This window comes from Cavia porcellus, unplaced genomic scaffold (assembly GCF_034190915.1).
Source record: "Cavia porcellus strain 051 isolate PalLab524CR breed Dunkin Hartley unplaced genomic scaffold, mCavPor4.1 scaffold_13, whole genome shotgun sequence".
Taxonomy (NCBI): domain Eukaryota; kingdom Metazoa; phylum Chordata; class Mammalia; order Rodentia; family Caviidae; genus Cavia; species Cavia porcellus.
In genome coordinates, this window is record NW_026947496.1 from 54,599,629 (window position 1) to 54,614,653 (window position 15,025).

A 15,025-nucleotide genomic window follows, 5' to 3' on the forward strand; every position below is an offset into this window, starting at 1 on the left:
ATTTTTATTATTTATTTTTGAGATGAAATTTTGCTGTGTAACCCAGGCTGGCCTTGAATTTACCATCCTTCAGCATCAGCCTCCTGAATAACTGGGATTATAGGCATGTGCCACCATCCCGTGGTTGAATGGCATTTACAAAATTGGATGAAATAGAATGAAAAATGTTGGGTTGAGGACTTAGTTCAGTGGCATAAGCACCCGCCTTGCCACTTGTGTGGTCGTGAGTTCAATCCCTGGTACCGACAAAAGAATAAAAAAAAAAAAAACCCCACCCTTCCAAATAATGATAACTATTGTTTCATGAGTCTTTTGTTTCAGTAATACAAATTGTGTGTGTGTGTGTGTGTGTGTGTGTGTGTGTGTGTGATGCTCTAGTTCTCAACGTTTAAGTTCTTGCTGTGGGTAGCTATCAAAGACTTCCAGAAGTCCACATGGCTCCACAGACAAGCACTTACTCTGCTGCCTGGTGTAGCCGCCTCTCAGTACATGCTAGAAATATGAGGCTGAATGGAGCTCTTGTTTGCCTTTCCTCTTTCCCCCATTTCCTTATGGACAGTGGCCTTGGGGACACCAGAGTAGAGAGACAGAGAGTGATTGGCATAAGTACACACTGAGGATAAGCCTTAAGAGGCAGGCAGAGCTAGTGAAACTAGGGTGCTTGTGATCGGAAGCTACTCTGAAGGCCTCAGGAAGCCCTGAATGACATCTCCATCCAAAGTGGAGAAGGCCCTGCAGGGCAACAGGGTGGTGGGCAGAGGATAGAGGAAGACACGTGGAAGGTAGATGCATGAGTAAGTATCTAAGATCAAGCTCTAAGACGAGCTCTAAGAAGAGGAGGGACTCCCACATACCTACTAGAAGGTGATGTAATGGATATAATAATATTTGACTCCATCTCCTGGGTTCACGGAAAACCTTTCTTTTTTGTTTTCCATGGGTTCAACCAATATTCACCAAGCACTAAGTGCCAGCTTTTCTTCTCTGTAAAGAGAGCAATGACCAAAACAGAGGAGCCTCTGCTGTTGTGGAACTTACAGCCTAGAGGGCTGAGGGAACAGAGATAGATACTAATAAAACAACTAATGCATTCAAAATGTCAGATGGTGGCACAGAATTGGGAAAAACGGAGTGGGGTGGGGGAATAGGTATTGTGGGGAAGGCCTCAGCTTCACAGAGAGTGGCCGGGGACAAGAAAATGACAGGGGAGCTAAGACGTGAAGAAAGCATGGGAGGAGCAAGGTCCAGCTCCCAAGGGAAGCGCCTCTCAGGCAAGTGTGCACCTCCTGTGTGGCAGAAATGCAGAGGCCTTGAGACGGAGCAGAATGCAAGGCCAGAGTGCAGGAAGCTAGGCCAGAGGTGCAAGGTGAGTGAGTGGAGATGTCCATGCTGTACATAAGCTTAAGTCCCCCACGAGGACTGCAGGTCCTGATTGTAAGATAGGAGGTTTCAACCAGGCAGGTGCCATTGTCAGACTTAACTATGCAGAAGGTCACCTTGAGTGCCATACAGTGGGCAGTCCTCACTCTCAGAGTTGCTGGGGTGACTGGGAAGCAGCAGGGAGCCACACAGATGTGTGCAGGAAACAACATAGATCACAAACCAGGATCTGCTGCTCCCGTTAACTCAGTAATGAATGGGAAGCTGCAGCTTGGTGACCAAGTGCAGTGACCTGGTCTAAAAATGTAGACTGAGGACCAAGCTATCTCCGCTTCATACTCCACCACCAGGAAGCTCCACTCTGCATGGCCTTTCCAGGAACTCAGCGTGGCATTCACAGCTCCTCCTCCCTTGACTCCACTCCTCTCTGCAGTGGCTCTTCTGCTTTGGGTCTTTTTCCAAAGCTGAGGCTCCTGTCAGGGAACTCTAGAGAGCCCAAGGCTCCTGATGCCAGACTGTTGTCCTGACCATCCTGGAAGCTGGTACTTGCTTCGCTGCTGCCAGCTTATGCACCCTTCCATGGCTACATATGTGTAGTGTCTGCCAGCTCCTCCTGGGGGCTGCTAAGTGAGCCTACCGTCTTTTCCCTTAGCAGGAAGGCAAGAGAATCCACCTGGCCTTACTCCAGCATGCAGCTCCTGTCTGCTCGGCAGTCTCTGCAGACTGAGGAGCCATAGTTTCCCACTTCTTTATCACAGGCCTCTGCACACCCGTCCTGTTACATAGGTGGGTGGGTGGGACAGACACCAGTACCCCAAAGCAAGTTCTCACTAAATTTGCTTTACGGAGTGGTGCACAATCAACCCTGAGCTGTTCTCAGGACAACCCTGAGTCGGGCTTCCTCTGGCTCTGGCAGTGTGCTGTGCTCCTTGCCTCTGGACAGCCATCACCTGCTGCACAGCTGGCCCGGCTTCTCTTGCCCACCTACCATCCACTTTTGGCCTCAGCCTCACAGAGCACATGCATGAGGTCAGAGACCAGAAGGTCGACTGTGGTGGCCTGCAAGTTATAACCACCAAGTTATATGGGAAATTAAAAAATAAATGACTCAGTTGCTGGTAAAAGGCCACGTGTTTTGATTGGTGTCTATAAATAAGAAGTTCCCTTCTTTAACAGGGAAGAGTATGTTGTATCTTGTCTTGGAAAGGACTTTGTATCATTGCATGAACCTGCGGCTTCTGGACAGATAGACCGTTCAAGACAGCAGATTATTAGAGCTTCCCGGGAGGTGACTGGAATAGAATTCCAACACCGAATGGGATTTGGTGGTTAGCATAATGCTGAAGGCAAAGAATAAAAAATTTAAAATTAAGCTTTCTTGGTTTTCATAAAATCTGCAGGCATTCCAGATGTCTTTCCTGTTCTCTTACATTGCTACAACTCTAGGTTGCTGTAAATTAAAAGTGAGCAGAGGACTCGTATCTCTTTGTCTATCTTTCCTATGGTCTGTACCTATAGATAGAAAGCCACTTTCTCTCTAGTGACAGCAAAAGGATGATGGGGGAACAGTCCTTCATTAGTTAATTAATTAATTGAGCAAAATATTATTGATTCAAAAATTTTTGAGTGCTTAATATTTCATTTTTAATAACCTTCATTCTTTGAGATTTTTCTCTAACACCCAGGAAAGCATTTACCTGTCTTCTAGACTTAATAGCTCTGGTTGCTTTATCTGTTTCAAATGCCAAAACAAAGCAGAGATTCAGCAGAAACTTCTTATGTCTTCCCTCAGAGGTACTTGGAAGCAGATATACATCTCACCTCTGCCTGTATATTTCACTACATAACTGACCAAAATTGAGCAATACAGTTTTTGAATGTTATTATAGAACATTTTAAACAAAGACAAAATCAAAAGGAATTAGGTATAAACCACATTTGGTTATTTTTAACATCTGGAAAGTGGCATCATGGTCCATGTAGGTCCTGCAATGTCAAGTAGCTGCATCCTCCTGGGCTGAGAGGGATCCATGTTGATACAGTAGATTGAGTCCATTGATTTTAACTACTTTGGAGTATTCCATTGTTGGGATGGCTACAAGTCACTTTTGATGGTAGAATTTCAGCTGGATTCCCATTTTTCCAACAAGGCTGCCCTGAGGATCCTGTACACATTTCCCTGAGCATACACATGGGGATTTCTTTAGAACTGAGTTGCAGCATCAAATGATATGGGCACTTCCAGCTTTTCTAGGGTCTGCCCAGTTGCTCTCTGAATAGTTTTACCAAGTATACTCAACACAAACGGCCTCTGAGTGTGCTTCACCATTTTCATCAATAATTGTTACTGTCAGAGTTAATCCTCCCCATCTTGATGTCTGGGAAGTGATATTTCTGAAGGACACATATCTGGCCATATGTATCATATGACAAGGACAAATTCTGGGGGAATGTAAGACTATAGAAGAAAAAAGCACAATATTCAAGAACTTTTCAACTGAAAATGATAGAAACCCAATTTAAGTAGCTTAATCCAAAAGAAACCTGATTGAGACGTCACATAAAAGAAAATACAGCTGTAGCAGGATCCAAGTCTTATACAGAATCCTCTGTTTTCTCTGTCTTTCCACTCATCTCCCGTTTCTTCTCTTCATGTGTGGGTCTGGTTCTTTCTCTGCAAACAGGATCTCTCCAAATGGTAATGTTGAGGATGTGGAGGAGCAGGCCAAGAAAATGACAAATGACATTCTAAGAAATACTTTCTCTCTGTCTCTGTCCCTCTGTTTCTCTGTTTCTCTGTCTCTCTGTCTCTCTCTCTGTCTCTGTCTCTGTCTCTCTGTCTCTGTCTCTGTCTCTGTTCTGTCTCTCTGTCTCTGTCTCTGTCTCTGTCTCTGTCTCTCTCTCTCTCTCTCTCTGAGTGTGTTGGGTGGTTCTGAGGATTGTACTCAGGCCCTTTGCAATAAGCTACACTTCCAGATCATTTTTAAATTTTTTTTTTTTTTTTTTTTTTTTTAGTTTTGAAACAAGTTTTTGTCAAACTGCTAAGTTATTCAGACTCAGCTTGAAATTTGATATCTTCTTGCCTCAGCCTCTCAGAGTGGTAGGATTATAGGCATGTGTGACTATGCCTAGCTTCAGGAATAACTATTTACAGGACAGAGAGAGAGAGAGAGAGAGAGAGAGAGAGAGAGAGAGAGAGAGAGAGAGATAGATAGAGAGAGAGAGAGAGATAGAGAGAGAGAGATAGAGAGAGAGAGAGAGAGAGAGAAAGTATAAGGAGGAGAAAGGAGAAGAGAGGAGAGAGGAGGGGGAGAGGAGAAAACAGAAGGGAAAGGAAAGGAAGAAGAGGAAAGGGAAGGGGAGGGGAAGTATCATTTAGTAAGACACTTTTCCATCCAATTGGGTAAATTCTTTTGATACCAGCTAGAATGATGACAGGTTCCAGGAGTTACCCAACCTAGCAATGGAGCACCCTCTGCAAAGGATGAACAAGGGTATGGATATGTCTGTGTGTACAGGACATGTGTAAGCACTGTGGCTCCAGCCACACCAGAATGACATGGAGTGCGGAGGGCATTCCCATTAGAGGAATAATGAATAAATAAAAGAAAGAGCTGTATACAATAAAGGGACACTAGAAAAAAACCTCTGAGAGTGGCCAGATATTTGCCTCTATTTAGAGCCCACTGAGATACAGTGACAAGAATACTGGATTTGGATCCAAAAGTCCAGAGTTTCAATAGCAACACTGGCACAAACTGTGTTACTTACAAATTATGAATGCAATCACTCAGGGCCTGTTTCCTGATCTATAAAGTGAGAATGGTTACTCCAACCTTCTAGGACTATATGATGATTAAATGATACAATCATCCATGCACTTTTGCTGATTTCAGACTTGAAATAAATGGGATAAATGGGACATTGGTAGCCAGCTTCATTATACAGAGATCTCAGTTGGGCTGAACTTTATTCTTCTGCATTAAATATTTAATCACTTGTGCTAAGAATGATATTGGATAAACATATTCTTAAAGCATAATGTACATTTAATTGTTATTTCATATCTGATATGTGTCCACTGATGATTTTTTGTATCAGTAGTCAATCTTTTTAATAAATATTCATCTTCATTTGGGAGCAAGAGTAGATTCATTGGTTTCCAATACCACATTTTTAAAAAGGGAATATTTTTAAGCACCAGTGATTTTTTAAAGTCTCTTTTAAATTCCTGGAACATTGTTATTTTCAATTGGAATTAAAGAGCATTTCTGACACATCTCGAACAATTTCACTGAACAAGGATGCAAACAAATGTATTACATTAAGGAAAAATACAAATGGGAAAATGCCTTTTTGAACAACAGGTAATGATATTTCAAGGACAATACAGAACTATTCATTTCTAATGTTCTCATTACCATTCCTACCAACGGGTGAGCGTGTCTCTCAGTTCCTGTGTAGTTCTCTTAATCTTTCTTCACAATATTCAATTTTCTTGCAGTGATTCAGTTGATTTATTATTCCCCTCTTGCATTATAACTGCTCAAGATGCAACATAACCCTATAAATTTCTTTCAATCTCTCATCCTCAATATGCAAGGTCATTAATACTCCAAAATATTCTTTGCTTACATCATCCCTTTAAATGTGCTCTGTCTTGCCCAATGAGTTGTCACATAGTTACATGGTGCCAGTAACAGTATCATCTTGTTTTTATAGTTTTATGATTAAGGAAATAAAAATGAACAGTACTGAAGCAATGTTAAAAGATATTGGCAAAATATAAGAGAGTACTACCATAGTTTATCACATGTAAATGATAAAGTATGTAATATTTAAAATTCCATTTTCTTAACATATGGCTTAAAAATCTGTTGCTGTAAAATGCATTATATTAATGTGATTCTATATGCACAGAGTAAGTCTTCCATAGTGCAGGCTAAAATAGTTATGAAGGATTTATTTTTGCCATCTCCTGTCATTACAATCAAAGATTTACTACTGAATATTTATATTTAAAGTTGTGGGTTTAAAAGAAAATTTGAAAATAAGAACAGTTCTCACAGTACATAATTCTCAACCTTCTTACAGCTTAATGCATACTGTGGAGTAGTTATAGTGATCAATTGTGTTAGCTTTCCATTACTCGAACAAATACCTGATGCACAGTTTTCGAGGTTCCAGGCTGTAATCCATTTGGAGAATTGCTCCAAAGGCTGTGACAAGCCAGCGCTTTATGAAGGTAACACATGGTGCAGCAAAGCCCTTCACTTTATGGTCAGAGAGCTGAAGACAGAAGACGAACCTAGGGCCCTCTGTTCCACTCAAAGGCACGACCCCAGTGACCTCAAGACTTCCCACTAGTCTCCACATTTTAACGGTCCATCTTGTTCCTAATAGAGCCGTGCTGGGCCTTTGGTGACACTTAAAACCCAAGCTACAGTCCCAGCTCTTCTAGTTTTCCAGGGACAGAAGGGGTTCGAGGATGGGGGACTTCTAGGTCTAAAATTAGGAAAAATCCAAGCAAATTAGGACAAGTTGTTCTGCCGGTGGGTAGTTTGGCTTGAATTCTGCATTCCCACCTCTGTGTCTACACCTTTATGAGGATCTCACTATGGGCGAAGTGGGCCTCCCTGTCCCTTGACTGCAGGCTTGGCCATGGGACTCCTGGCAAAAATACATGGAGGCAGGGAAGTAATAGCTGCCTCTTCCAAGGCTCAGAAGGTCTTATGTGTTTCTGGTTTCTCTCTTGTCCCTGCAGTAGAAAGGCTGTGGAGCAGGCCTGGCTAGCTCATGGTCTCAAGAGAGGGAGAGATACTGGTAGCAGACATTCCAGCTGCACATAGGCTGCAATGAAAAACAGCATTGTGCAGATGAGCCCAGCCAGCTTAACAGAACCCAGGCAATCTGCAGATGTGAGTAAAAAAATCTTAAAGTGCGTGTGTAAATGAATGAATATAAATGCTCAGTAACAAACCCACTGAGACTTTTATGGCTATCTGTTTTGTAGTGTTATTGCAACAAAAGCCAATTAATACAGATAGTAACAAATATTCACTCAATAAATATTTGAGGCCTATTTTGTGGTAGACACTGGAGATATGATGACAAACAAAGTAAAAATATTATTTTCATGGAACATACAATCTCAGTGGTTTCTGAGACTCTCTTTGGAAGGTCTGCAAAGTCAGAATTATTTTTAAAAAAAGACAAAGTGGGGGCTGGGGATTTAGCTCAGAGGCATAAGCGCCTTCCTTGCAAGTATGCGATCCTGAGTTCGATCCCTGGTACCAATAAAAAAAAGAGAAAGACCAAAAAAAAAAAAAAAAAAAGATAAAGTGTTATTTGACCTTTCCTCTTTCACCATGTTGACATTTGCATGATGAAACAAAGACAGTGGCTTTACCTTAACACAAATTAATACTGGGCATTAAACTGCAAGAGCAGTCATTGTGGCAACTATCATGCACGTAAGTTTCACGAAGTGTCTGTATCATGTATGAATGTCTGAGATTAAAATCTGTTAATAATGTGTGTGCTACAATGGCAAGTGCTTGCTGCAGCTTTATGAAATAGTTAACAATGGTAGAGAACTGGCTCACCAATTAGATGGAGAAGTTAAATCCCTAACTCACATCATATTAAGAAACACATTTCAATCAGATTCAAGGCCTAAATATAAAACTAAAACAAAAAACTGTCGATGTCCGCTCCCGGCCGGCAGGAAGGACACACGACACAGTCTGGTAGTGGACAACCTTTTCTTTTTATTTTCCTTCTCCGTACAGCCTGCCCTGGGTTCTCCCAGCTGAAGCCTCCTTTGGTCCGCTCTCCGCGGCTCCTCTTGTGCTTCAGTCTGCCCCGAAGCCTCTATCGGTCCGCTCTCTGCGGCTCCTTCTGGGCTTCTACTTCCGGGCTTCTACCTGGCTTCTACTTCCTCCCAGGGGTGGCACCAGTATATATACGGGTACAGTGTCCAATCATGTTAAAGTAAGCAAGGCAAGCTGATTGGCTAACATCATCAGTTGCCAGGCAGACTATATTGTTGAGCGGGTTGTTTACGCGGTAAGCAGGAAACTAGCATATTCGATGGGAGGGGTAATCTACCTCAGGCCTCACTCTTTACTACAGGCCTCACGTCCGCCAAGTGAGGCGACCGGGCTCGGGGCTGCGGCTCCCAACATCTCCCCCTTTTTTATTTTTTATGAATGTGCGCATCGTAGCCCTTCCTGGACTGGGTGCAGAGGCTTATGCCCTATGCGTAGGCCCACCGTAGGTCCTTGGCTTAGACCCTGGTCGGCCGTCCCATGGTCTGCCAAGGCCCTGAGGCCCTCGTCCTTTTTCTAGGGCCAGGCACAAACTGGACGGAACCTGGATGCACACAAGCTTGCACTCATTTCCTCTCCGTAAAGAAATCCCCTCGGAGAGAAATTTAGACCTGGGCAGCATCTAACAGTCCAGCGGCTTACGTGCAGGATGGGGTAGGGCCTGGCTTAGGTCGAGTCGTGCTGGGGAGGCACGCTCTTACCCGTCATTGACTCATCTACCCTGCTGTGTATTGTCACCTTATGGAGGAGAATGAAGGATGCCCGCCATATCTAGACTCGGTCGTGGGCCAATCGAGCAAGCCATGCATATGCCTGAGGATCTTTTTGTCCATTTCGGGCTACCGCTATTTCTATTCATCTTGTTGGTTGGTCTGTGATGGATCTCCAGTAGGGCAGGTCTGATCTTTAGTCGAGGGCTTTGTTGTCCGTGTCAGTCTCTCCGGTATCCACAGTGGTTCTCGTCCCGGTTCCTGTGGGAAAACACAAACCGCGCCTCGGTTCCAGCTGACCACTGGATCCGGGCCCATCCATTGTCCTGTCAGGACATCTTTCCACTTCACCCACCCTTTATGGTTGGGGGAAGGGTTGCAGTGCTCCACAGCTGGGGAGCGATTATCATTATTTAAATTTAAAAAATTGTGTGTGAATAGTGCCATGGATAATCGTGCCTTTGGGGCCAGGCCTTGGCCTACTCCCCCTTTTTGTTTTTGTAAAATTTCTTTGAGGCTTCTATGAGCCCTCTCAATGATTCCTTGACCTTGGGGATTGTATGGGATACCATGTTTTAATTGAACCTCCATCATTTTGCAGAACTCATTGAAAGCTTTGCCTATATAGGCTGGTCCATTATCAGTTTTTAATATTTTTGGTTTGCCCCATGCGGCCCAAGCCGCCAGGCAATGATTGATCACATTAGACACTTTTTCACCTGTTTCTGCTGTTGCAAATATGACGCGAGAACAGGTGTCTGTGGAAACATGAACATATTTAAGAGTCCCAAACTCCTGTATATGTGTGATGTCCATCTGCCAAACATCACCAGGGATCAAACCTCGAGGGTTTACTCCCCCTTTTTGTTTTTTATTTTTTATTTTTTATTTTTATCTTTTTCGTTTTTTTTTTTTTTTTTTTTTTTTTTTTTTTTTTTATTGGTACCAGGGATCGAACTAACAACTGCACACTTGCAAGGCAGGCGCTTAAGCCGCTGAGCTAAATCCCCAGCCCCTTTTTCCTCGACCGGCGTTTTTCTCAGCCTGCTCGGCAGAGTAGCCGCCCATGAAAATACCGTCTGCCCAGCGGCGCGACGTCATAAGACTGCGGTCGCGACAGAGTGAAACGGGGCGTCACTTCCTGTGCCGGCTGAGGGAAGGGAGGGTTTCCTGTGGCGGCCTCTCGGCGGGGAGCCGCTTTTAGAAAAGAGCTCCAGGGCGGAGCGGATGGCTCTCTATCTCCTCCCCGCCAGAGAGCGCCGGGGAACCGAGTCTGACCATCAGCGCGCCGACCCTCTCCCACAAGCATTCTCTTGTTCCACCCCCGGTCTCCCCGATTGGCGTTTCTCTCAGCCTGCTCTGCAGAGGACTCTGCATACCAGGCTCGCCAATCCAGGTAACCACCCGAGGGCAGACACGCCCCCGCCAGCTGAATCCAGTCCGCGGGGGTGAGGGGCCCAGAAGACAGATTCTCCAGCATGGCAATGGTGTAAGGCGCAGTCGGCCCAAAAGTTGTAACTGCATTTTTAAGTTCTCTAATCTGCTTTATCTCAAAAGGCTCCCGTACATTGCGTCCCTGGCCTATAGCCACTTGTACAGGAAATATCCCATAGGGGTCACTATCCATCCCAGGTGGTGGATGTACCTCATGAAACAAGCGTCTCCCCTGCCAAAGCCACCTGTGAAAATACCGATCCGCCGGCGGCGGAGCATAAAACAACGGCCGTGATTGGGCGGAAAATGGGGGCCCGTGCATCACTTCCTGTTCTGGCGAAGAGGAAGGGAGCTCCCGGGCGGCCGCCCCGCGGCGAGGGATCGCCTCCGGAAACGGCCCCCAAGGTGGGGCGGAAGGCTTCGCCTCCCTCTCGCGCCGGGGCGCACTCAGGAGCTCTCTACTCCTCCGCAGACCAGGTTGAGCAGAGCGCAATTCGCGGGGCAACGCTGGAAAAGAACCCTGCGACTCCTTATTGAGCGACTTAGGCTCCTGACAGCTGGTCTCTTTGGCCTCCTTGCCATTCAACTTTCCCTCGTCCTCGGAGTCAGACGACTCCGAGGCTAGAGCCCCGTCCTCCTCCTTAGCATCCTTGTTCCCCTTGACGGACCCCTCTCGGGAGCTCCCTGACTGGGCCTGCTCAGATACCCTGCATACTTTTGTAAGCTCTTGAGAGCTTTCTCCACAACCACCCTCGCTCTTAGTGCCGCTACCTAGCATGTTTCCCATTTTTTAATATGTTACTCACCGCGTGAGGCCCAAGGAATCCGCCACTTACGCGTGAGCCTGAGGGGAGTCTAAAAGCCCTGTAGGTGCGCGCCACCCAGAGCCCAGGCTTATCCCCAACTCACCTGTCTCGCAGCTCTGTACTGGAGCGTTGTCCACTTCCACGTCTCGGGGGTGATCAGTCCCCGGGCGGGCCTCCAAATGTCGATGTCCGCTCCCGGCCGGCAGGAAGGACACACGACACAGTCTGGTAGTGGACAACCTTTTCTTTTTATTTTCCTTCTCCGTACAGCCTGCCCTGGGTTCTCCCAGCTGAAGCCTCCTTTGGTCCGCTCTCCGCGGCTCCTCTTGTGCTTCAGTCTGCCCCGAAGCCTCTATCGGTCCGCTCTCTGCGGCTCCTTCTGGGCTTCTACTTCCGGGCTTCTACCTGGCTTCTACTTCCTCCCAGGGGTGGCACCAGTATATATACGGGTACAGTGTCCAATCATGTTAAAGTAAGCAAGGCAAGCTGATTGGCTAACATCATCAGTTGCCAGGCAGACTATATTGTTGAGCGGGTTGTTTACGCGGTAAGCAGGAAACTAGCATATTCGATGGGAGGGGTAATCTACCTCAGGCCTCACTCTTTACTACAGGCCTCACGTCCGCCAAGTGAGGCGACCGGGCTCGGGGCTGCGGCTCCCAACAAAAAACTACTAGAAGAAAACACTGTAAAGCATTTTAAGAATATATTCACTGACCGTATGTTTCTTGGCATTGCACAAAGCCAGATGATACAGAGAATTTTAGTTTTTCCTTTATGTGCTTCAGTGTTATTTTAATTTGTGAGGATTTTTATAATAAAAACAATAAAATTAACTCCATAAAGTAAACAAGTCTGTGCCAGCATTCTTACCAAATTGCAACACAGGTTTCATTGAAGTCATATGAAAAATGATATTTTAAGTACAGTATTTGCACAACTAATCATAGTTAAATAGTAAATCTAGTCAGAAAACAAGTATCGACACACACAGGAAGCATTTGATCCCCTTGAGAGTAATGACCCATTATCTAAATTATACATTTTCCCTACATATTACAGAAAGTGAGGAATTCAAAAAGCCAGTGTTGGTTGATTAAAACCATAGTCACAGAGGGTAAGCATAATCTTCTGGTGTCCTGGTTGCAACAGCCAGTTGTTAGCAGCTACCCTTAATACTTTTCAGACCCAAAGTATCTTCTTCCTGCAAGATGGCGCCAAACCTAATTGCTTCAAGTTAATTTTTATTAAAGAATCATGCAAAGATTTCTTTCTGAGCTGCAGCCCACAAAAATGGGAAGGATATGAGTCAGGTTCTTAGGTTTCCATAGGGCCTCTCTTAGCACACACCATACCCTTATAGGAATTAGGAAAAGATGTCCCTCCCAGTGGACAAATTAGAAAAAGGCGCCTCCTTTCATTGGAAGAATTAGAGAAAGGAACCACTTTCTTTGGGTGGATGTGGCCAAGCCTGAGCTGGGTTTCTTCTTTCCATAGCTGCTACTGCTGGAATCTTTTTGAGAGGCACAGCCTGACCATCTGTGTGCTGTTGCCCCACATCTCACAATATAAAGTCTGTTTCTTTTTGTATGGCTGCAGAACAAAACTTTAATGAAGAAATAAAGGAGAATATTCATCTGTTTATATAATTTCTCTTTGTATGGTGTGTTACAGTAAGCAAATTTGATCTTCTGGTATTTGAGACAGAAGGATGAAGGTGTGCAATCTTTAAACTCTGTTTTCTTTTAAATAAACAATGACCTATAAGCCAGATCTGACCTTTTACCATCTTTGTCAATAAAGTTTTATTGGAACACAGTCACTTTAATTTAGATACTGTCTGTGTCTCCTTTTGCACTGCAACAGCAGAGTTGAATAAGTGTACCTGAGACCAAAGTATTTACTCTCTGGCTCTTTAGACGTAAAGTTTGCTAGTTTCTGTGTAAGATCAGCAAATAGATCATGCTGTCAGCCTTTTGGTTAAATGTCCTGAATGAATTGCAATTAATGTTAACTCCTCAGCATATAGACAAGTATCCCTGTGTATCATGGATATATAAGAAATATATATTCTGGGGCTGGGAATTTAGCTCAGCAGCATAAGCGCCTGCCTTGCAAGCAGGCAGTCATGAGTTCGATCCCCAGTACCGATAAAAAGGAAAAAGACAAAAAAAAAAAAAAAAAAAAGAAATATATATTCATGTGTGCCAGCTTATATAACAAATATCCATGTATATCAACTTTCCATATATGCAAAAATATCTGCCTTTTAAATGATGGTAATTTATAATCTCAGAAGTAATTTAGCCTCAATTAAAATAAGTTTCTGTGAAACTAACTATATTTCTATAAAATTAAAGACCTAGTAGGGCAACACATATTAGATGATCCAGCATCTCTGTAAATAAAGAATCTAGGCCATAAGTTCTACCATTGTATAATGGAAAATAGAAGGTTGCCTTTGCAAGTAAGCTCATTCATTCATTGATTTCTTTCTTTCATTAGATTTGTGAGACAAAAAGAAATGTGTGGTTTAACTTGTTTCTTTGCTGTTTGGTTGCCAGGACACTCAGAACTAAATTGAAGACTTACATAGAGCAATTTCTTTAATGAAATATCAACTCACTCAAGTTATCTTTTGTTCTGTTTTTAGTTTTTTTTTTTTTGCATTATGTTATATTGCCTCTCATTCTCCTTTGAAAGAATAAAGTTTGTACATCTTGTGTTATCAAATCATCTTGGCTCAGTATTCTTTCAGCTAATAAAAACAGGAAAAGTGGTTGGGTTTGGTATCAGGCAGGTCAGAGATCACATTTCACTTCTTCCTCAACCAGCGTTGTGCTCTTTAACTGTTTGAGTCTCAGTTTCCTCATCTGTTCAATGAACAGTAATACTTCCTATACAAGCTCACTTAGGGAATTAGAATACATATATAGACATGAATATATAATAAATACATGAATATATGTATGTAAAGTGCCTTTTAGATGTCATTATACCTTTAGACCACATGTTCTTTCTTACATATTTATAATATTAAAACATTTTAATTTTTTTGATATCTGGCATTGAACTCATGACCTCGTGCTTGCCAAACAGGTACTTCTGCCACTGAACTAAACTTCTAACTTTAATTTTTATTTAAAACATTTAAATAGAGCTTGAGATAGCTTTGGAATAACATCACATAATAATTTTATTAGATAAGCATAATATCATATGGGAATTTTTACAGCATCTTTGACAATAAAATGAGATCATTTTGTTCTACCCAAATTTTGTAAAAGAGAAAGCTATTCCTGTATAATAAGCAATAATTTTTGTAATTTTCTTATACGTGCTCAGCTGTGTGGTGGCCTTATTATCTGTCAGATGATCAAGATCACCAAAAGGAGTTCTTGAAATTCTTTCCTTTGCATAACCATTTTATGACCCTAAGTTGATATACGGAAAATTGAATAAACAGATAACTCATGTGAAACATTTTTCCATATAACATTTAATAGTTCATCTTTGAAATGGCATTTTAACAATAACATTATAAACTCAACATACAACCAAATGTTCAAATTATATGGAAGCCAAGTTAAAATGTATTAGAAACAAATCGTGACAAAAGTAAAAAGTATTATTTTGACAGCAAGGATTTAGATAGGGCTTAGCTGAAAAATGAACAGAAGCAACACACTCTTGAGCTACACAGTACTTATTACTTCTTATCCTAAAAATAACAGAGAATTAAGATCAAACACTAGCATAGTCAGAGAACCCAGGAATAATAGTTTAAAAAACTAGCACAGACTTTTCCAATTTAAACTTTAGTTTTAATTAGTTGTGAGGAGCTTTGAAATAAAATGGGCCCACC